The following is a 22,039-nucleotide window of genomic DNA, read 5'->3' as shown; positions in this document are numbered from 1 at the left end:
CTACATAAGTTGTGCGTGGAGGAAAGCGTGACTCATCCTATGAAGTTGACCTTGAGACCTTTAGATAGGAATCTAGGATAGGACGTTCCCAATACCACCTCGTCAGGGTATGGGGGACGCGACAGTATTAAACTTAATACTAGGAGCACAAGGAAGCGTGGGTTACCTGCAGAGGTCGAGGTCAGCTATGCGAAGACCAGGATGCTGCTTCCCCAAGAGAGGGGAGAATGAAGAAAGAAGTAAGGGTCAGACATACTCTTTCATTCACTCGGACTAAAACCGGGTAACAACGCCCTGAACCTACTGCTACTTGTCCATAAAGGAGCCTGAGGTTAGACCAGCTGTTGTGCAGCCTCCACAGGGCCGATAGAAAACGTATCGAGGCTCCTGTGGGTCACGTCCTGCAGGTAGTGGGCTGTGAAGGTCGTTTGACGCTTCCAGACCCCAGCTTGAAGCAACTGCGTCACAGAGAAGTTTCTCTTGAAGGCCAGGGACGTAGCAACGCCCCTGACGTCATATGCCCTAGGGCAACGTAACGGAGGAGGGTCTGGATTCAAAGCGTGGTAGATAACCCTTCGAATCCAAGCCGAGATGGTATTCTTGGTGACCCTCCTCTTCGTCCTGCCTGTGCTCACAAACAATGCCCGCACTTGGGGACGAACTGCAGCTGTTCTCTTCAAGTAATACCTCAGACACCTCACTGGACATAGTAGCAGCTGGTCTGGGTCGCTTGTTACAGAACGGAGACTCGCGATCCTGAAAGAGTCGAACCGTGGATCCGGCACTCCAGGATTCGGAGTCTTGGCAACAAACTCAGGGACGAACCTGAACGTTACCTCCCCCCATCCCCTTGAATGGGCGATGTCGTACGAGAGACTATGAAGTTCACTAACTCGCTTGGCCGAAGCCAAAGCAAGCAGGAAAGCCGTCTTCCAAGACAGGTGGCGATCAGAGGCCTGGCATAATGCTTCGAAGGGAGGTCTCTTAAGAGCCCTGAGAACCCGAACCACGTTCCAAGGAGGAGGTCTTACTTCCGACTGGGGGCAGGTAAGCTCATAGCTACGTATGAGTAGAGAGAGTTCCAGCGAGGAAGAAATGTCCACACCTTTCAGCCTGAAAGCAAAGCTTAAGGCTGAGCGATAGCCTTTCACTGCCGAGACAGAAAGGCGCATTTCCTTCCGCAGATACACGAGGAACTCCGCTATTGCTGGAATAGTGGCATCGAGTGGAGAGATACCCTTCCCACGACACCAACCACAAAAGACTCTCCACTTTGCCTGGTAGACTCCCTCAGAGGACTTTCGCAGGTGCCGAGACATTCTCTCCGCAACCTGTTGTGAAAAGCCTCTCTCCGTGAGGAGATGCTGGACAGTCTCCAGGCGTGAAGCCGAAGCGAGGCTACGGCCTTGTGAGGGATGTTGGAGTGTGGTTGTCTGAGTAGCTCGCGTCGTGGGGGAAGTTCTCTCGGGAGCTCCGTCAGGAGCTGCAGAAGGTCCGGGAACCATTCCGCGTGATGCCATAGCGGAGCTATCAGAGTCATCGAACAGTTGACCGATAGTCTGGTCCTGTTGAGCACCCTTCTCATCAGACAGAACGGTGGGAAGGCGTACACGTCGATGTTGTCCCACCGTTGCTGGAAAGCATCTTGCCAGAGTGCCTTGGGGTCCGGGACTGGGGAGCAGTACAGAGGCAGTTTGAAATTCAACGCTGTCGCGAACAGATCCACGGTCGGGGAACCCCACAAAGTCAGGACTTTGTTGGCTATCTGAGGATCCAAAGACCACTCGGTACTCACTATCTGCGAAGCCCTGCTCAGACTGTCGGCGAGCACATTCCTCTTGCCAGGAATGAAGCGAGCTGATAGTGTTATCGAGTGGACTTCGGTCCACCTCAGAATCTCTACTGCAAGATGGGATAGCTGCTGCGAAAAAGTACCTCCCTGCTTGTTGATATAAGCCACTACCGTGGTGTTGTCGCTCATCACCACCACGGAGTGACCCGCCAGGGACCGTTGGAACTGTTGAAGAGCCAGAAAGACGGCCTTCAACTCTAGCAGGTTGATGTGTAGGTACTTTTCTGATTCTGACCAAAGGCCTGAGGTCCTCTAGTTCAGAACGTGCGCCCCCCGCCCTTCTTTTGACGCGTCCGAAAACAGTGTCAATTCCGGGGGGAGGACGAGAACATCCACTCCCTTTCGCAGGTTCTCGTCGACCCGCCACCACCGCAGGTCCGTCTGTTCCAAAGATCCTATCGGGACCTGTACGTCCAGGGAATCGGATCCTTGATTCCACCGGGACTTGAGTCGCCACTGCAGGGATCTCATCCTGAGGCAGCCGTTTGGAACCAGACGAGCCAGGGAGGACAGGTGACCTAAGAGACCCAACCACGATTGGGCAGGAAGCTCTTCTCGCCTAAGGAAGGGTTCCGCCACCCTCCTCAGCCTTGCTATCCTGTCGTCTGATGGAAAGGCTTTGTGGAGATTGGTGTCTAACAACATGCCTAGATAAACCAGTCGTTGGGACGGCTGCAGAGAGGACTTCTCGAGGTTTACCACGATCCCCAGATCCTGGCAAAGACTCTGAAGCCTGTCTCCGTGTCGAAGAAGGTTCGACTCCGAGTCTGCTAGGATCAGCCAGTCGTCCAGACAACGAAGAAGACGGATGCCGTTCCTGTGCACCCAAGATGAAATCAGGGTGAACACTCTGGTGAACACCTGAGGTGCTGTGGAGAGACCGAAACACAGCACCTTGAACTGGTAGGTCTTGTAGTCTATGCTGAATCTCAAGTACTTCCTGGAAGACGGATGGATTGGGATCTGGAAGTACGCGTCCTTTACATCCAGTGTGCACATGAAGTCTAGAGGTCTCACCGCAAGTCTGACCGTGTCCGCTGTCTCCATGCTGAACCGAGTTTGCTTGACAAACTCGTTCAGAGCCGAGAGGTCGATGACAGGTCTCCAGCCTCCAGACGCCTTCTTTACAAGAAAGAGTCGACTGAAGAAGCCTGGGGAGCATCCTTCTTGAGCATGGTCTCGACTTCTGCCTGAAGGGCTAGCCCCTCTACCGATCCCATGGCATAGGAGCTCATCGACACTGGATTCGCTGTCAGGGGAGGTTGAGATGTTATGAACGGGACGCGATAGCCTTGGCCGATCACAGAAATCGTCCAAGCATCGGCCCCATGTTGCTGCCACCTGTGCACGCAACGTCGAAGGCATCCCCCCACAGGTGGACACGCGGGGGGGACTGCCACTCCTAGCGTTTGCGGCCGTGGCTGCTCCCTCTAGGAGTCTAGCCTCCCCTGGAGGACTTACTGCCCCTTTTGACCTTGGCTGGAAAGGGCTGGGGCTTAGACACCACTTTCTTAGCTGCCGGTGCCTGCTTTGGTGTCTTGCGAGGCTGCTGCTGCTGTGGAGCTGGAGGCTTATAGGGCCGAGCTGTAAGGGCCCTATGGATGTGGGAGTCCTGGCTAGACTTCCTCCACCTCTCAGCCGTTCGTTCTATATCCTGAGGCTCCAACAGATTCCCCCAAGGAGGGAAGCATGTCTGAGCCTACAGACATCCACGGCGGGGACCTTCGGGTGGAACTTCTCGGTCACCGCATCACGCCGCTTCAATACCGAGTTGGCCCACAGGGTGGTAACCTGTTGTGCCAGGAACTCGATGGAGCGGGTGCCCGAGAGTAGGAAGGTCTCCAGGGCCTTCCTATTGGTCTCCTTAGACAAGTCCTTGGAGCGCAATAGGATGCCCAGAGACCCTAGCCATATATCCAGCCACGAAGTGGCCTGCATGGCGCATTTCGCGACCTTCTCATGGCTCAGGATCTCCGACGCCGAGAATGTCACCTGCCGGGCGGAGAGCTCCTCGAGAGGAACTCCCTTAACAAGCTCTTCTACGGAATGATGGAGAGGAAGAGCGAGACTAGACTCCCCCAAGATCTCAAAATACCTCCTCTGCTGGAGACGAGGAGGTGGGAGGAGTTTGTTCCCGGCAGAGGAATGAATGGAGGAAGCAAGAGCTCCGAGTTAGGCATTGGCCCTGGCTCTGGCACTCTTCAACCCCTGGGACCAGGGCAGAGCCGCACTGGTCTTAGGGGGCTTCTGAGTACCGTTCACCTGGTCCAGGACCGTGTCCTTGCCTTCTCGGGGAGCGATCACAGGGTCCATGAACCCGTTGAGTTGCCTCATCAGGCTCAGGACTTGCCAAAAGGCATGCTCAGACTCCTGCTGGTCTCCTCCTTGCGGACTGGCAGCTAAGACTCCCGTCCCCGGAATCTCTTCCTGGGGAGATGCGTGGACGTTCTCCCGGGGCGCAGCTGGTTCCTGACGAATCCTAGAAGACGACTTCGGGATTGTCTTGGAGTCCTTGGGTTCCCTCCTGGGCGGGATACACGACCCCAACAAAGAGGTTCGGAAAGCGCCCTCCGCGCGAGACGATTCTCCTCCATGAGGAGACGACTCCCCCCTTGGTGCCGAGGGGGAGACTATCACCTCACTGGATTCTCCCGAGGACGGAAAACCTCGTCCTCGGGAGAAGAAGAAAGCGCCTGCGAAGGGGATGGAGCCTTCCTGACAGACCTCTTAGGAACCAACTTCTCCCTGGGAGAAGTCACCCCGAAGTCCACTCCTCTCCTTCTCTTCAGCGGGGGCGAGGCAGCTGTTGGCTTGTTTCCTTGATTGGCGAGTGCCGGCTTCATAGCCTTCACTAACGGCCGCATCAGAGGACCAAACTAAGTCTGCCGAGACACGGACACAGAGTCCGAAATTCCCGCTGGAGGGAAGGGGATCGGGCGATCCTTCGGAGTGGACACCACTGGACCTGCCTGAAAAGGAAGGGGGGAAGAAAGTTGTACTGACCTCTCTGATGTGTCTTCCCTATCCTGCACAAGAGTCCTGCGCTTCGGCGGAGGCGATCCTGAGTGCGGTCTGGCGACACGCGTCCCTGCTGCTGTCGCGGGCTGCGAAACCCGACGCGAACGGGGTTCGTGCTGACGCTCGTACGTAGGCGAAACTACCAGATCGCGTGCGAGAGAATGTTGAGGCGCGGGTGCACAAACGCGCGGAGACATACGAGCACGGGAGCGATCGCGCGGGAGCGCAGGCGAGTGGGCGCGAGGGCGCACAGGCGAACGAGCGCGTGGTCGAGCTGGCGATCGAGCACGTTGGCGTGTCGGCGAGAGAGCGCGTTGACGCGTGGCAAACGAGATCGCTCCGATGACCGCTGACGATGTTGTTCAGGCGACCTGTAGCGCGTGGGAGAGCGATGGCGAGCAGGCGATCGGCGGCGCGCTGGTGAACGCTGGCGCGTAGGCGAGGGATGGCGCGCTGGCGCATGGTAGCGCGTTGGCGAGTGGGCGCGAGGGCGCACAGGCGAACGAACGCGTGGTCGAGCTGGCGATCGAGCACGTTGGCGCGTCGGCGAGGGAGCGCGTTGACGCGTGGGCGAACGAGATCGCTCCAATGACCGCTGACGATGTTGTTCAGGCGACCTGTAGCGCGTGGGAGAGCGATGGAGAGCAGGCGATCGGCGGCGCGCTGGTGAACACTGGCGCGTAGGCGAGCGATGGCGCGCTGGCGCATGGTGGCGCGCTGGCGCATGGTGGCGCGTTGGCGAGTGGCCGCGAGGGCGCACAGGCGAACGAGCGCGTGGTCGAGCTGGCGATCGAGCACGTTGGCGCGTCGGCGAGGGAGCGCGTTGACGTGTGAGCGAACGAGATCGCTCCGATGACCACTGACGATGTTGTTCAGGCGACCTATACAGTAGTGCGTGGGACAGCGATGGCGAGCAGGCGATCGGCGGAGCGCTGGTGAACGCTGGTGAACGCTGGCGCATAGTGGCGCGTTGGCGAGATAGCGCGTAGACCGCGTAGGCGAACGACCGCGCGAGGGCGAGCTAACAGAAGGCGACCCATGTCCCTCCAGATTCTCTGGACGATGGCGCGTTGGAGAACGCTTGCGCGCAGGCGATAGGTCACGCGGGCGGTCTGGAGATCGCCGATGTTCAGGTGATCGCTGACGCGCTGGGGACCGTTGACGCGCAGGAGATCGCTGACGAGCAGGCGAATGTTGATGCGTCTGTGATCGCTGGCGAGCTGGTGATCGCTGGCGAGCAGGAGGGTGACGCGTGGAATCCTGTGAGGGAACTGCTGGCGCGGGGCGCAGAGGCGAACGCTCACAAACGGGCTCAGGAACAGGAGGCGCGTGGGCGTTCAGGCATTTTGGAAGTACGCGCTGGAGACCGCGAGTGTTGTTGCGCTGGAACAGGCTGACGAGCAGGATCGCGAGGGCGAGGAGAAGAGTCCTTGGTCAAGACCTGAACCAAAATTCTAGGTCGCGCGTGCGAACGTGGGCGCGTATCAGGAACTGGAAGCGCAGGTGCGCTCTGACGGGCAGGAGAACTAGAGCGCTCAGATAACCGATGGCGCGCAGGGCGCACAACAGGAACAGCAGAATGTTCGGAGTCCTCAGGAGAGCGCTGGCGAGCAGTGGGGCGATGATCATCAGAAGAGCGCTGACGAACAGGAGAGCGCTGACGAGCAGGGGAGCGCCTATGCGCTGACACTGCAGAAGGGCGCGCAGGGGAACCCTGACGCGCAAGGGAAGAACCCACACCGTGGGAAGCATCCCTTTGCCCCGAAGGGACCGTTGCCCGTTGGGTGACGAGGTCAGGCTGCTGGACATCTGCACCAGAAGCGGAAGGTCTGGAAGGCGTAGGAGACCGAACCCCAGAGAGGTCTAAGGAAGCTGGAGCTGCAGGCTGCTTACGGCGAGGAGAGTCCTCCTCGGAGGAAGGAGGCGAAGATTCAAAAAGGCGCCTCTTAGCACCCTTTTAGGGAGACGGAAGGCCCTTGCGGCGCAGCGGACGGCGAGCCTTACAGCGAAGGCGGCCACGAGGAAGATCGTCAGGACCATCAGTCCTCCGAAGGGGAGTTTCAGTCAAAGCACTCCCCCTAGAGGGAGGCTTGGCAGCAGAAGAGCCCGCGGGACTCCCTTCCCCCTTCGAAGGATGTACGAAAGGGGGAGGAGAGCCTTCAGCACCATCATCCACAACAGTACCTGCAGAGGATTGACCCGACCCGTCGGAAGCCTCTGCCACCACGACGTCGACAATAGACAGAGGATCTACCTCTGCTATCACCGGCAACTGCTTAACAGCGGCCCCTAACTGGACAAGGTCAATCAGGGCTTCCCTAGAGTGCAGGCCCTTAAGCCCCAAGGAAGCCCAAATCTGAAAAAGATCATCATTAGACAAGGAGTCATTAGCAACAACCTCCCCCAGAGGAGGAGGAGGAGGAACCGCCCCGCTATGGGAGGCGACGCCCTCTCCCCCAATCCAAGGTCTGGAAACAGAACTAGGGCCTGCGCTCCCACTCGGCGGTCTCTCCTTAGGAGCCGAACGAGGGGAGCTTCGGAGGAGGTTTGGACGGCGAAAGAAGAGCCCCGAGAGCCTTCCTCCTTCAAGGCAACCCCGGAAGGAGAACGGTCTCTCTTGGACTTCTTCTTACGCCGGCGGCCAAACCTCTCCTACTGGGAGGCAGACCACTCCCTGCACTCACCACACCGTCGGCCTCGACACTGCGGGCAAAGGGTGTGAGGATCTGTGTCCACCACAGACATAAAAGTACCGCAAGGGCGACCGGCAATACCAGGGCACTTGAACATGGCGAACAATAAAGGGTGAGGCCAACTTCAAAACGCACACACAAAAAACTGAAGAAAAAGCAAAAAAAGATTAAGGCTGTCAACGAGGATGATGGACAGACACGTCTGTTCATCGCCGGAGCCAAAAGTGAAGTGAAGCAAATCACCGGTGTGTGGAGGGGGGGAGGGGTAGCAAGCTACCCCTTCCCCTACCCCCGCTAACTAGCGCGGCGGTAGTTAACCCTCGTTAAAAACTATTGGCTCGTCATTTCAGCTACGACGAAAGGTAAACCCAATGTAAATAGCGTGGTTTGTATTTCGGTTACGGAACAAATAGATTTTTCGCTTCGCTCAAAATCCGTTTTTTAGGGTGGGGAAATGTCATAAACGAACGATTTGCAGCCATAATAATGGTCTGAAATGCAAAATAGGCACAAACTAACCAGTTGGAAAAAATTATGGTTCATTCAAGAGGCTGAAAACAGACCAAAACTTGATTATTAACACTTTTGAGATTAGTCACCGGGTACAGAACCTAACAAATCCACCTAACCTAACCTAGTAGTTCCCAGGTCACACCACCTTGCTGAGGAACAAGGGCCCTGGACACCCCTTCCAGGTTGCAACCCCTACCCTGGGGGCAAACCACCCAGACCCACCATCCCAGGTCACAACCGCTAGCCGGACCCTCTTCCCAGGTCAAAACTAAAAGTAAATCACAAATACTGTAAACCTTACACTATGATACAGTAGCTCACAAATAAAACCTTACATTATGGAAAGTAAATCACAAATTATTCCTTACCTTATAATTGACAAAAGTTTTATTATTTTTTTGTCTTTGTAATCTTTACAGAAGCTTGGCAGTAAAAATGTGCTGGTCTTCCCAAAACATCGTCAGAACCGTATAGGTTGAGGAATTATTTCGCTGTTACAATAGCTGTACACTGAACGGAAAGCATTTCCATCATGATCAATTGCCAACATAAATGAAATTACACTATATTTCAAAATAGATTGATGCACTTCCCTTAAGTTCCCTCTTGGAGACATCCTTATGTGATGGTAGTTGAGTTGAAACTGAAGAGGAAGATGGACAAAAACTGGGTATTGTAGAACAACATCCAGGAACTTATAAAGAAGAACTTGAGAGCTGTCAATTGGTTTAAAAAAAAAAATCCACCTGATAAATATGCCATTGTAAATGCAGATAGCCCCCCAAACCATGGGAAAAAACGCATGCACAATAAGTCCCCTTCAGTATCTCGGATGTAAAAAATGGACCAAGTGAATAACATACTTCACATTTTAATCGACTGATACGCAAGTTATTATGCCCCAGCCCCTATTAAACATAGAGAAAAATACCAAACTAGCTAGCACTCTTCCATTTCTAATAGCGAATTCCAGTTTCGCTAATAGTTTATAGTGTCATATATTTACCAATTTAGCTTTACTGTAGACAAACAAACATAACAGCACTGGATCAAGTAAATAAAAGCCAAGAACTTCCAACAGTAGCAAAACGTCTACTCTCAATAACAGCTGAAATCAGCTTGTAACTACCGGCCAGCTGTTTAGGCCTACATCGCATTATAATCGTTTAGTTGCCTTATTAACGGATTTTGAGCGTATCGAAAAATCTATTTTGGAGTGAGGTAGCCATGTCATCGTGATGAAAGTTCCTTCAAAGGTAGCTTCCTAGGTATATTTGACTACAGTTATATATCCCAGAGAATTTACCAAAGGTATCCAGAATTCTAACTCCTGGAGCGAATATCCCTTAAAATTTTACGAAGGGATATCGCGTAATATCAGAGGACGTATTCTTGACACGTCTCATGGCTATCTACACCCCCAACAGAGCTTTCACTACGAGGGGAAAGAGAGGCAAGAATAGGGTGAGTCGTTCCAGAGACATCGCTCTCGACGAGTCACTACTGTACCACAAATAGTGCGCCTGTCTGCCACCCGAAGCGCCACCGTCATTCTTTGTAGCTTTGTAGGTGATGCAGATACAGTACTATATCCTTTTGTCCCAAAAGAAGGTGGGTCCATCAGGACGACATGGCTACCTCACCCAAAAATAGATTTTTCGTTACGCTCAAAATCCGTCTTTTGGGCTCAGGCCATGTCGTCGTGATGGAAGTGTACCAGAGCATTGATGTATCTGTGGATTTCCAATAGTGTCGTTCATCTCGAGCTAAATCTTTCCTCTTCGGTCTTTAGACCTAGAGACACTTGATGTTACCGTTATACATCAATCAACTGATCATAAAATATGTCAGTGCTTCCTGCCCCCTACAAGGAAGAGTCTGGGTAGACTCGAGGAAAAAACCTGAGGATTGTGAGTTGAGGGAACAATCTAGCAAACAGTTTGTATATTAGTGTCAACATATACGTAAAGCATAGTCTGTACTAGGATGGAAATGGCTTGAGCAGATTACTGTAGCTCCCGGGTCTGTGAAGAGACGGACAGGTTTACTGTATATATGTGTAGGAACACTTTAAACAGTAAAATGAACAGTCTAGTACAACAAGGTCTTACCTGTTTGCCTGGAACACCATGAATCTTAGTTCTAGTATTGACTTAATTATCAAGAGAGTCAAGGATGCTCTGACTTATGCATTTAAAGAATTGTTTAAATGACTATTTGAATAAATATTTGGGGCCAAGGAGACGCAAATATTCGTTCTATAGTTTATTACAAAAATAGAAATCATGGTTGTAAACAAATACAATGTATGTTGAATAATTCTACATACGAGCATAAACAGTAATAACAGAATAAAAAAGGGGTTTGCCTGAAAAGGAAAACATTAGCCACTCAAGGGAAACATGCAGTTTCGTTTTATAATCTGTTGTTACTAAAACACTGTGCATATAAGAATGCCTGGCACTTGTTTCAGTTTATTATGCTTAATGTCACCTGTATAGGGAGAACAGTCTATAGTGTTATCACTTAAACACAAAACTCAACACGATATGTCTTACGAGTCTATCGTGTACACCCTTCACTATAAGTCCCTAATAGTGCACTGTTCTTCGCAGGAATCAAGCAGCGGGTTTTATCACACTGCCCGCCGCCACCACATGAAACTTAATTTCTTGCAATTGCTTCGCGTAGTGCTTGAAGAAGACCCTCGAGGACTTCCATCCAGTATAAGCACGAAGACTTTCAAACGACATTGTTTGGAAGAAATTCAGAGACGAGGCAACTTTCCTCGGATCATGACCTGCGGGTGTACTGTCTGGATCCGCTCTGCGAATGAAGTAGGTGATTTTCGCCCTAATCTGTTTCAAGGATAACGTTGAACCAGAAGTCTCTCCCCTGAAAAGCTGACCTCCTTTAAAGTCTGAAGTTCTACGAAGATAGACCTTTAGGCATTCCACTGGGCAGAGGGATGCTTCTTCCTTCAGAGGGCAGATTCTCCAGGGACCCCACCATTTAGTGGGTAGCTCGTTCTTGGCGAGAAACGTCGGGTCCGGAAAGAGGTTCAGTTCTCCATTGTCTGTGAACTGAATGTGGCCATCATCCCTCGAGAGGGCCACTATTTCGCTAACTCTGGCTCCCAAGACTAGTGCAAACAAGAATATCACCTTCTGAGTCAAGTCTTTCAGCGAGCAATCCTCATTATTCAGGGTTGATGCTAAAAGAAGAACTTTGTCCAAAGACCATGAAATGGGCTTAGGAGGAGCTGCGGGCCGAAGTTTTGCGCAGGCTTTAGGGATCTTGTTAAAGATTTCGTTGGAAAAGTCTACCTGGAAGGCATAAAGTATTGGTCTGGCCAAGGCGGATTTACATGTAGTAATCGTATTAGCTGCTAAACCTTGTTCATGAAGATGGATGAAGAAGGACAAACAGAAGTCCGTAGAAATCTCCTTAGGTTTCTTCGCCTTGACAAAGGCCACCCATTTTTTCCAAGAAGACTCATATTGTCTTCTTGTTGACTTTGACTTGTACTCTTCTAGGAAGTTGATACTGTCCCTAGAAATCCCAAACCGTTTCTTGACCGCTAAAGCGAGAAAATCATGAGATGAAGGTTCTGGGTTTTCACTGATGAAGCTGAGACAGTCAATTTCTGCACTTGATGAGTCAGAACTGGGTCCGGCAACGGGATCAGTTTCAGCCGTAGTTCCATTACCAGGGGGAACCAAACGCTGTTGGGCTACTTGTGGGCCACTATTGCTGCCGTCCCCCGAAAGGATCTCAGCTTGTCGAGGACTTTCAGCAGAAGGTTGGTTGGAGGGAATAGGTAGATCTTGGACCATCTGTTCCAATCTATGGACATTGCATCCATCGCTTCCGCTAGAGGATCCTCGTACGGGGCTACATACCGGGGTAGCTTCTTGTTGTCGCTCGTTGCGAAGAGGTCTATCTGCAGTCCCGGGACTTTGCGTAAGATGAAGGAGAACGATCTTGCGTCTAGGGACCATTCTGACTCTATCGGTGTGGTTCTGGATAGAGCGTCCGCTGTCACATTGCGGAACCTTTGAAGGTGGACTACTGACAAATGCCATCTCTTCTTTTCCGCTAAGCGGAGGATGGCTAGTATCACTTGATTTATGTGAGGCGATCTCGAGCCCTGTCGATTTAGGCATCTCATTATGACTTCGCTGTCTAGAACCAGACGGATGTGGATTGAGCAGCGGAGTTTCAGTTTCTTTAGGGAAAGAAAAACTGCCATGGCTTCCAGGAAGTTTATGTGGAAGGTTTTAAAAAGGGGAGACCAGGTTCCTTGGACTTTCCGATGGTGAAAGTGACCTCCCCACCCTTCTTTTGAGGCATCCGTGTGAACGGTGACTGACGGTGGAGGTGGTTGTAAGGGAACCTTGTTCTTTAGGTTCTTGGCCTCCGACCATGGCTTGAGTAGGGATCGCAGACGATTTGGCGTCGGTCTTTTTAGATCTCTTCGAGCGATTGATGCGTATTTTCTCCAGACTCCTGATGCATCTTTTAATTGTGCTCTCAATACTGGATCTGTCACTGAGGCGAACTGGAGAGACCCCAACACTCTCTCCTGTTGCCTTCTTGATATCCTTGCGGATCGAAGAAGGCTTCTGACAGATCCCGCTATCTCTTTCCGTTTCTGTGATGGAATGGAAAGGCAGTGCGACTGCAAGTTCCAGTGGACGCCCAGCCACTGAAACTTCTGAGCTGGAGACAGTCGGGATTTTTCCCGATTGATCTTGAATCCTAAGTGTTCCAGGAACTGGATCACTTCCATGGAGGCTTGCCTGCATTCTTCTTCGGATGCTGCCCAAACCAGCCAGTCGTCCAGGTAGGCTACCACCTGGAATCCTTTTAGGCGTAGTTGATGAATGAATGCATTCGCAAGCTTGGTGAATACCCTTGGAGCTATGTTTAGTCCAAAGGGCATGGCTCTGAAGACGTACTGTCTTCTTTGTAGTTTGAATCCCAGGTAGGGGGAAACTTGACGGCTGATCGGAACGTGCCAGTACGCATCCGTCATGTCTATGGAGACTGTGTATGCCCGTTTGGGCAACAGGGTCCTGATGTGTTGAAGCGTCAGCATTTTGAACTTGTAGTTCACTATAAACTTGTTGAGTGGTGACAAGTCCGGAATTACTCTGAGCTTTTCCGAGTCCTTCTTCGGAACACAAAATAGCCTTCCTTGGAATCTGACGGACTTCGCCTTCCGTATAACTCTTTTGTTCAAGAGTTCCTGAACATATTCTTCCAATATGGGGGTTGAGTGTTGGAAGAATTGAGGGAAGGTTGGTAGAGTTGAGCTCCAACTCCACCCTAGTCTGTTCTTGATTAGGCTGTGGGCCCAGGGATCAAAGGTCCAACGATCCCGGAAGTAGAAGAGTCTCCCTCCTACCGGTAGCATCTCACTTTGAGTGCTGGGAGGAGGATTTACCTCCTTGGCCACGTCCACCCCTGTTGCCCCTACCTCTGGAGGGGCGTCTGGAGGAGCCTTGAAAGGATCCTCGAGACTTCGGCCGAAAGGTCGTAGACTACCTTTCAAACACTGGGGTGAACACCGGTGACTGAGTCGCCAGGGTTTGGGGCACCAGTTGAAAGGTGGTGGGTGGTTGTGCCACCGTCTGGGGCACCGTGGCCACGGGAAGCTGCCGTTGCTGCTTAGGCCGAGAGGGCACTCTAGGTCGCTTTGATTTATTCTTCGGCTGGGGACCCTCGTCAGCTGAAGATTTCCTCTTGGTGGACAAGCCCCACTTGGAAAGGAGGTTCCTGTTTTCAGTGGCGGCCTTGTCTACGACCTCTTTGACCCCTTCACTTGGGAAGAGGTCTTTTCCCTAGATGTTGGAAGCTATCAGCTTCCTGGGTTCGTGCCTCACCGCAGCCGAGGCGAACACGAGCTCTCTACAAGCCCTTCTGGCTTTAATAAAGTTGTACAGGTCTTTAGTCACTGTCGCCAGATGGGCTTTGGCGAAAACCATGTACATGTCTGGTTTATCTGGGATGCTTGCCATAGTCTCCAGGCCAGTCTGTAGAGACAAGGAAGCAGCTAAGCGTTCTTTTGTCTCCTGCTCTCTACGCAGGAGAAAGTCCGACAGCTTGGGGAGGTCTTCGCCGAACTGTCGTCCGGCAATATCTGCCTCCAGCTTCCCGACTGTGAAGGTGTTGTGAACATCCTTCCAGTCCGCATCATCTGATGGAAAGGCTAGGGAGAAGGGGCTACACTCTTCGAGTGTAGGGCACGGTTTCCCTGCCTCGATTGCCTTTAAGGCTGCCTTGAGCCCTTTATCCATAAAGGGGAAGGCACATTGAGGATCAGCAATGAAGGACGGGTGCTTCTTGCTGAGAGCCGGCACCTTAGAGCTAGTGAAGGCCCTCTCCTTTAAGGTGGTGGTCAATAAGGCCTGAGCCTTAGAGAGTTCAAGGACAATCGTTTCCTTGGGCTCTGTCTCCTCTTTGGACGCTGGTTCCGTCTAAGGCAGTCCGGGTAGGATCCTTTGCTGGGCCAGAATTCAATATCCTCTACTGGGACAGTACCCAGTTTATCTGAGAGGAAGATCTTCCCGCCCGACATGGGCATGTGCTCTGCGTACCTCCAAGGGTTAACGTCAGAGAAGGCAGGGAGATCCTTAACGTTCAGCTTCTTCGGAGCTAAACGTGCCGCAACCAGTTGATGGATTTCGGTCCGAAAAGAGGCCTCCTTCTCGGTCGATTTCTGTTGCATGTCTTGCACCATGGACAGCAACGAGTGCAAAGTACTCGTAATCGAATCCAGTTGGGGCGCAGTGGAGGAAGTAGAAGGCACCGGCTCATTTCCTATGGCCGATGACACCGAAATCGTATCGGCTTTCTCCAGTAGTGGTTCGGGTGGAACATCATCCGCCTGATCCAGCTCCTCCACCAGGAGATTGTTCTCCGTCTCCTCTGAGACAACTGACATGTTGTCCTCAAGTTGGATGTTCTCCAAGGCATCCGAAACTTCAGATTCTACCGGAATCTGAACAAGGGGAATCTCAGGTTGAGCCTGGGGAATGACCGCATCCGAAGATGCCCTAGGGAAGAGACATGCCCTCATCCTTTCATTAGGAAGGTATGGGCCGGAGGTATTCTTCTGAAAACCCCTAACCCATTTACGCAGCTTCTCCCTTGCTGTGTCCCTTGACTCAGTTGACTTTTGGTCATCAAAAGCCTCGGTTACCAGGTTAGTACAAACAGTACATTCCTGCGGGTCCCAATATTTGAGAGCCCCCTTGGTGACAGCGCAGCGAGCATGGGCCCTGCACATGTCGTGGCCGCAGAAGTTCTTACTGCGGACCTGGCAAAAACTATTCCCGCACTCGGGATGCTCCTTCTGTAAAGAAAGGAAAAGTCTATTAGTATTCGGTGAAATTCTCAAATTTCAACATACATAATATATTATATTAGCTAGGATAGGGTAAGCTATAGTAGGAAAGACACCTACATGTGTTTCCTGTCCAGCCAATTGCTATGACCTCCTCCAATATTGAAAACAGAATTCTTAAGAATCTTTAGGGGAAGATGATATCCTATGATATTAGTGTATCTTAACACAATCTTCCAGTTTCAATAATGGGGATTAAGGACAATAATGGATAATATCCATTAAAGGAAGAGAGAATCACTCTCTTATATGTGATGGTCTCACAATAGGCTGCCCATGAAGCACCTTGTAGGTTGGAAAAAACTTGGGCTACAGCACTGACTGTTTGGCAACAAGTTGTCAGACTTGTAGGCTTTCCGGCACCTTCCGGAATCTGCCGGGCAGGCCGGCACATGCCGGCCTATACTGGGCTATTGAAGGCAAGTATTATCTTCATAACATTGTGTGATAGGCCGCCGGCAACGGCTCTACCGACTGCCGGCGGCGGCGGCACTGCCAGCCGGCAGTAGTATCTGCCGGCTGCCGGCAGCGGCAGCTCTGCCGGCCGGCAATGGCTCTGCCGGCTGTCGGCGGTGTCATGGATCTACCGGCCGGCAGCCGAGGATCCTTCCATCAAGGGGAACCAAGGCAGTCGGCGGCAGAGGACCAGGATTGGGTGGCCGGCTGCCGGCCGGCTACTCAGCGGCCGGCAGTCGGTACCCGAATGTCCAATATCTTGGCCCAGTAGGAAAGTACAAGAGAAAGAAAGGATGGAGGAAGGCAAGGGTTCAGTCTTGCCGGCCTGCATCCAGAATGAGGGTTCAAGTGGAAGGAGGAATTAAATTCGGGCTTCCACCCAACCATATCCCAGTCCTGAGGGATAATGGAAGGCAGTCCAAGGGAGGACTGATGAACACTCTAAAGAATATGAGGACACCCGCCGGCAGCCGATAGGGAGCCTCAGGCCAGTCCTACAAGAACCCTAGGGTCAATGTAGAACGACGGCCAGGAGGGTGTTGGATCATTCAACATGGAAGGGATAGCGGGGAGGGGTAGGTGTCCTACAGTTAAGGTAATGTCCGAAGGCATTACCCAACTTAGAGGATTCTGTTCTCGTAAAGTAACCTCAGATAGGGGAAATCATTTCCCCAGGTTGGGTTAGTCAAGGGAGAGGGTGTCCGTAGGACCCCGACTCGCAGGAGAGCAGAATCTCGTACCAGAGACCCTAGGCAATGAAGAAATCCTTTCTTCGGTCTAGGGACTACTGGCACAGGACTGTCTGCTAGGCCAGGGAAGGGAGAATTGTCATACAAAAGTCCCAAGTATGGCCTAGGGAGGTCTAGCCTCCTGAAAGGGCAGCTTAACCTAACCTGGGAAGTCATTTCACCAAGACAGGGAGATGCCTAAGACAGACTAGTACTCTGATGTCCCGTCCTAAACTCAAAACCGACTCAGTGGTTAGGAGAAAGAAAATGGAACGTATTAGTAAAACTTTGTCAGATCTCTGTTTACAGCAAAGAAAACTGAGAATAGCCTAGTCTAATCAGAGGGAAGGGGATTGCTCTTAAATCTCCTAGGAGATTGGTATGGACTTAAAAGGTATAGGAGGGGTCAGTCTCCCCTTAAAAGGCAATACAAGAGCAATGGGGACATGAATGAAAGTATACTAAAGCCCTAGGCTAGTAGCCTAGGAGCATTGAGAATCAATCACCGAAACTCTCTGTATACTATCTTGGAAGAGGAAAGCATAATTAAGTAATATTAAACAAGTGTAAAAAATTTGCCTGTGCTTCAATACAACTTTACTAGGATGGTTATATCATGCATGAAGTGTGAGGGCGCCTAGGCTAGGAAGCTCAGCACTCGTGAGGCTCGTTCAGAATAGCCAAATTCACAACAACAAAGACATAATATAAGAATCCCTAGCTAAAAATCTAAATAGCTAAAGTTATTAAAGCGTATAAAAGCCGGGAAAAGGTCGTTCTGGCTATCTAAATGAACAGAAGAACGACAGCGTCACTGACGCCATCCGGCTGGCAGCAGCTCGTTACGTTAATTACGATCTCAATCGAAAAGCAAAACTGGCAAGGGGTTACATTTACACAAGATAAAGATATTACTTAACTTTCCAGAAGCTGATGAGGCTGGGGAAGACATCATAGCATCCAAAATACTCCAAAATAGAACGAAAGAACAGGGATAATCACCGGTCAAGCGAAGCTACGATAGAAAGAATGACGGTGGCGCCTCGGGTGGCAGACAGGCGCACTATATGCGGTACAGTAGTGACTCGTCGAGAGCGATGTTTCTGGAACGACTCACCCTATTCTTGCCTCTCTTTCCCCTCGTAGTGAAAGCTCTGTTGGGGGTGTAGATAGCCATGAGACGTGTCAAGAATACTTCCTCTGATATTACGCGATATCCCTTAGTCAAATTTTAAGGGATATTCGCTCCAGGAGTTAGAATTCTGGATACCTTTGGTAAATTCTCTGGGATATATCACTGTAGTCAAATATACCTAGGAAACTACCTTTGAAGGAACTTCCATCACGACGACACGGCCTGAGCCCAAAAATCTAGCTTTGATGATATTTTATCCTATGTAAAGGACAAAAGTTTGTATTTGTGCTGGAACAAATGTATTTTACATTGCACACTACTTAATTTCCAGTTTAATACAAATTTTTCAGTATTTTTGGCCACTGAATCATTCCATTATTAAAATGTATACATTAAAAGTTTTCCATCATAAGAGGGTTACAGGATAAAGGTTCGTATTTGTTTAGGAATACACTTGTACTGCAAATGTAAAGAACAAGGAACGACAATCACCATCTGCAACTATTTTATTCTAAAATTAATTAAAGGGTAATAGGATTAGCCTAAGTAACCCTAGCCTACACTGATGGTTCATAAATATTGTCGATGTGATATACAGTAACATTGTATGTTAATTTAGCTCACAGGATGATTTCAGGATTAAAACAGGCCGTTCAAGTTACCATAGGCGAGTGTGGTGAAGTTGGTATACTTACTTATTTCACACACATTGGTCCATGCTTTTAATCTCCTTGAGAATCTTGTATCTCTAAACGACGCCATTTCCTATTAAAATTAAGGTCAGAATCAAGGATAGGTATTATGTCCCATGTATAAATGATATTTTCATGTCCGGAATCCAGAAACCAATATAAAATGTAAATTTACTAGATTCTGAAACTAGGCATTTACTAAGAATATACAAATTATGTACGCCTAGTTTATCATGAAGAGATATTGACTTACGAAAAGATCTTTTACTTGAGTAAAAAGCCAGTACACTTTACTTGCCTCTCCACAATCTATACTCAGCAAGTAATAACGACTACGACAACCATTGAAGCAAGCTTTGGCAAGGCCCTTCTACCGTTCTTGAACAACAACAAACTAAACAACTAAAGCAGTATTGCCAGATGGGTTAGTCTGAAAATCCTTAAAACTCATAACAAATCCCCAAAACAAAAAAAAATATTTTCTTCTGATTCTGAAGGCTTCACTGATATAGAAATTAATCACTACGCTTCATATAAGTGCAAGCAAACTAATTGCAATAATATAAAGGCTAACTCATCTTTGTTTTTTCTTCATAGACATTTGTACAGAATATCCCCCTCAGACATCCAAAATCACCAAATCTAGGGATAAATCCCCATATCTGGCAACACTGGACTCTGAAGGAAGATGGACGGATCATGGCTGAGCCTAATATCACTCAAATGAGTGTGCCATGAAAAAATGCCAGATACTCCCATACGAAACGAATGGCTCCATCTATTGAGTGAACGGTTAAACATTCAGAGCGGTAATGGAATACGATTGTATATTTGTGACATATTTGTTCATAATTTGCATAACTACGTCAGTATATTCTATTTTCATATATACGACATTCTTAAATTTTAGATAAATGAATTTGCAAATTTACAAATAGGTACATATATAGATTAAAAATACTTATCCTTGTTTCTCAGTCTATTTTTCAGAAACTTAATAGCTATATCTCTTATAATTTCATTATTTTTCCTGCAAATTTAAATATTGTATATTACAATTATTTTTAAATGTTCTATACAAGAACACGCTCAAATAAAGTAAAACATACTGTATATCTGATTTGTTAAACTTAGCCACAGCCACAAGTGCATATGTGTAGGCATACCTTTAATTAGTTTTCAGGCCACCATAAAATGGAAATATTAGGTGCATATAAAACACAATTGTATTTTTTCTTTATTGAAACATGATGCACTAATGTATACTCTTTGGTAATACAAACTAATAAATGTATAAATATACAAACAAAAGGAACAAAACAACTCACTAAATTGTATCACACAAAAATAATCAAAAGGGGATTGGAAATAGAAATAATGTAGCATACAAGCCAACCAAAAATGCAAGATAAATCACGTGCAAATGAACTATGATGAATTATGCATAAATAAGAAAAAAATAACTCGGTAAATAATATTACACATATAACAATTGTAAAAAGAGAACATACAAGCAAACCAAAATTGCATCATGCATTACATGCAAATAAACTCTATATAATCATAAATACAAGAAAACTTAATACTAAAAAAAAAATCTTCAAGAATTAAATACATGTGCAAACATCAAACAAAACAGTCATGCAAACATAGAAAGTACGAACAATATACACACATTCAGTGTACATCAAAATACAAATACAAACAAATACAGTTTACAAATACTGTAAAATGTTAGTCTTTATTTAGGAAATAGAAAAAAATAAGAAGACTAAGAATACTCTAACAAAATATGTTGAAGCAGCATACTCCTGTAATGCTACTCAGGTTTGCAAACATGCTGAAATATTCATCCACTTGTAAGTTAAATCAAAGCTAAATATAATACATACCACTAAACCTATGTTCCTAACGCCAAATATGTCAGCTCCTGAGAAATGTATGATCTTAACAGCTTTATGACCGCCCCACCCCCCACCCCCACCCCCCCAAAAAAAAGTTTGAAACAAATAAATATACTGCGGATGCCTTGGGGCTTCCTCATTAGTGACACCTATTTCATGATTTATACTGTTAGTGCTCACTTTTCTATATGGGGATCAGTTTCTTTTCGTTTATTGCAAACAACACACTTGTGTGACTTATTCACTGTTGGCACCACGATTTCGTTTGTGTCAACTGTCAAATTCTAAACATAAACAAACAGACGACATGCGATAGCCCTACAACGCCATCTGAATACTGAGCGGTCAAACTATTGTGTTCCCTTTGGAGTTGGCAACTAGTATATTAACATTTGTATTTTGACTCCTTCCCATCTTCCTTCAGTATATAGTCTTTGAACCAAACTGGCCAAGGAGTCAGGAGTTTCAGGACAGTAGAAGATAAGATGGGATCAAAGACAGCAAAGACTAGTAAAACGCAAGTTACAATACGTATGCAAATATTGCCGGTAAAATATTTTTTTTTTATTTTAATTAATTGTTAACACAAATATTTCTATACAAATCATGTCAAATGATGTTAGCTATGCATGATATAACAATAAGTAGTTCTGACATGTTTTACTAATCACTTATAGTTTACAGAATAAAGATTTTATCACAAGTAAAATCGGAATTTCAAATTTGGAGGGACCCTATGAAATAACCTACCAGTCACACACATATTAGACCTATGTGGAGGACTTTTGTATGATAAACATGTCTTCATTTCTTAACTTCTCACTAGGAAGCAGTATAGAACTAGTGTAGACCTATGTATGTTACTAAATCTAACTGTCAATGTTCTTTGCTATTTACATATGTTTTTTTTTAGTGCCCGGACCTCATTTCATATATCATGCACGTATCGATGACAAGGATTTTAAGGTTTAGCTTCTGTAAGCTACATAAAAATATTGGCGAATAATTTGTTTCGGGATAACGTATGCCATAAAATATTTATTTTCTTCCTTGTATAGCCTACGCATATATGTCAAGTATGAGTAGTTTAACCCATGACTTAAAATTACATTGTTACATTAAAAAGAAAGCCACAACACCACACTATTGTTTTTGACGTAATAACAGAAGTTAAGGCTCAGTTGTGCTATCCAGGGTGACTCTGAGGCAGTTGATGAATCTGTGTTAAACTTAGACATCTAACATTCCCATGGGAATATGGCACGTTATATGCACTAATAAAAAAAAAAATTGCATTGTGGTTAGCATCTGATCAAGAGACTAGGAGCAGGCTGTTGTGCGAAGGTGGATTTACTTTAAGACAAGGTTATCACCATATGCAAGACTTAAGAAAGGTTTAATAACTAGTTAAGACACTGACCAACATAAGATTCACTACTGTATCTAGATTTATCCATGCTGCTAGAGTCCCTCGACTATTATTGATCGTCCATTCGTTCAGAATGCCCGGCATTTTCAGCCGAGCAGGGGCTCTTTGACCTTCCCAATCAGCAAAATAAGAAAACGTTGTTCACTCATGCAAATTTCGTGCTAGTGAGCATCTCCATGGACCATGGTCAATGTCCTGCATATGGAAA

General features: G+C 48.2%; 1 long non-coding RNA gene across 3 annotated transcripts in view; it reads right to left on the bottom strand.

The window, feature by feature from the left end:
* The window catches only part of LOC137654547 (uncharacterized), a 105,163-nt gene extending 84,464 nt beyond the window's left edge, over positions 1–20,699 (bottom strand). The window contains exons 1-2 of one of the 3 annotated variants that reach the window (XR_011046655.1): positions 18,752–18,882; positions 18,502–18,571 (exon numbers count right to left, since the gene is read on the bottom strand). This is a non-coding gene — a long non-coding RNA (uncharacterized lncRNA). Of the gene's footprint in view, positions 1–18,501; positions 18,572–18,751; positions 18,883–20,582 lie in introns of those variants that run through there. The other 2 variants (XR_011046656.1, XR_011046654.1) reach the window with 2 other exon arrangements.
* Between the last annotated feature and the right edge of the window lie 1,340 nt (positions 20,700–22,039).

The sequence above is a fragment of the Palaemon carinicauda genome, chromosome 15, assembly GCF_036898095.1.
Source record: "Palaemon carinicauda isolate YSFRI2023 chromosome 15, ASM3689809v2, whole genome shotgun sequence".
Lineage (NCBI taxonomy): Eukaryota > Metazoa > Arthropoda > Malacostraca > Decapoda > Palaemonidae > Palaemon > Palaemon carinicauda.
This window is presented reverse-complemented; position numbering and strand designations above follow the sequence as displayed.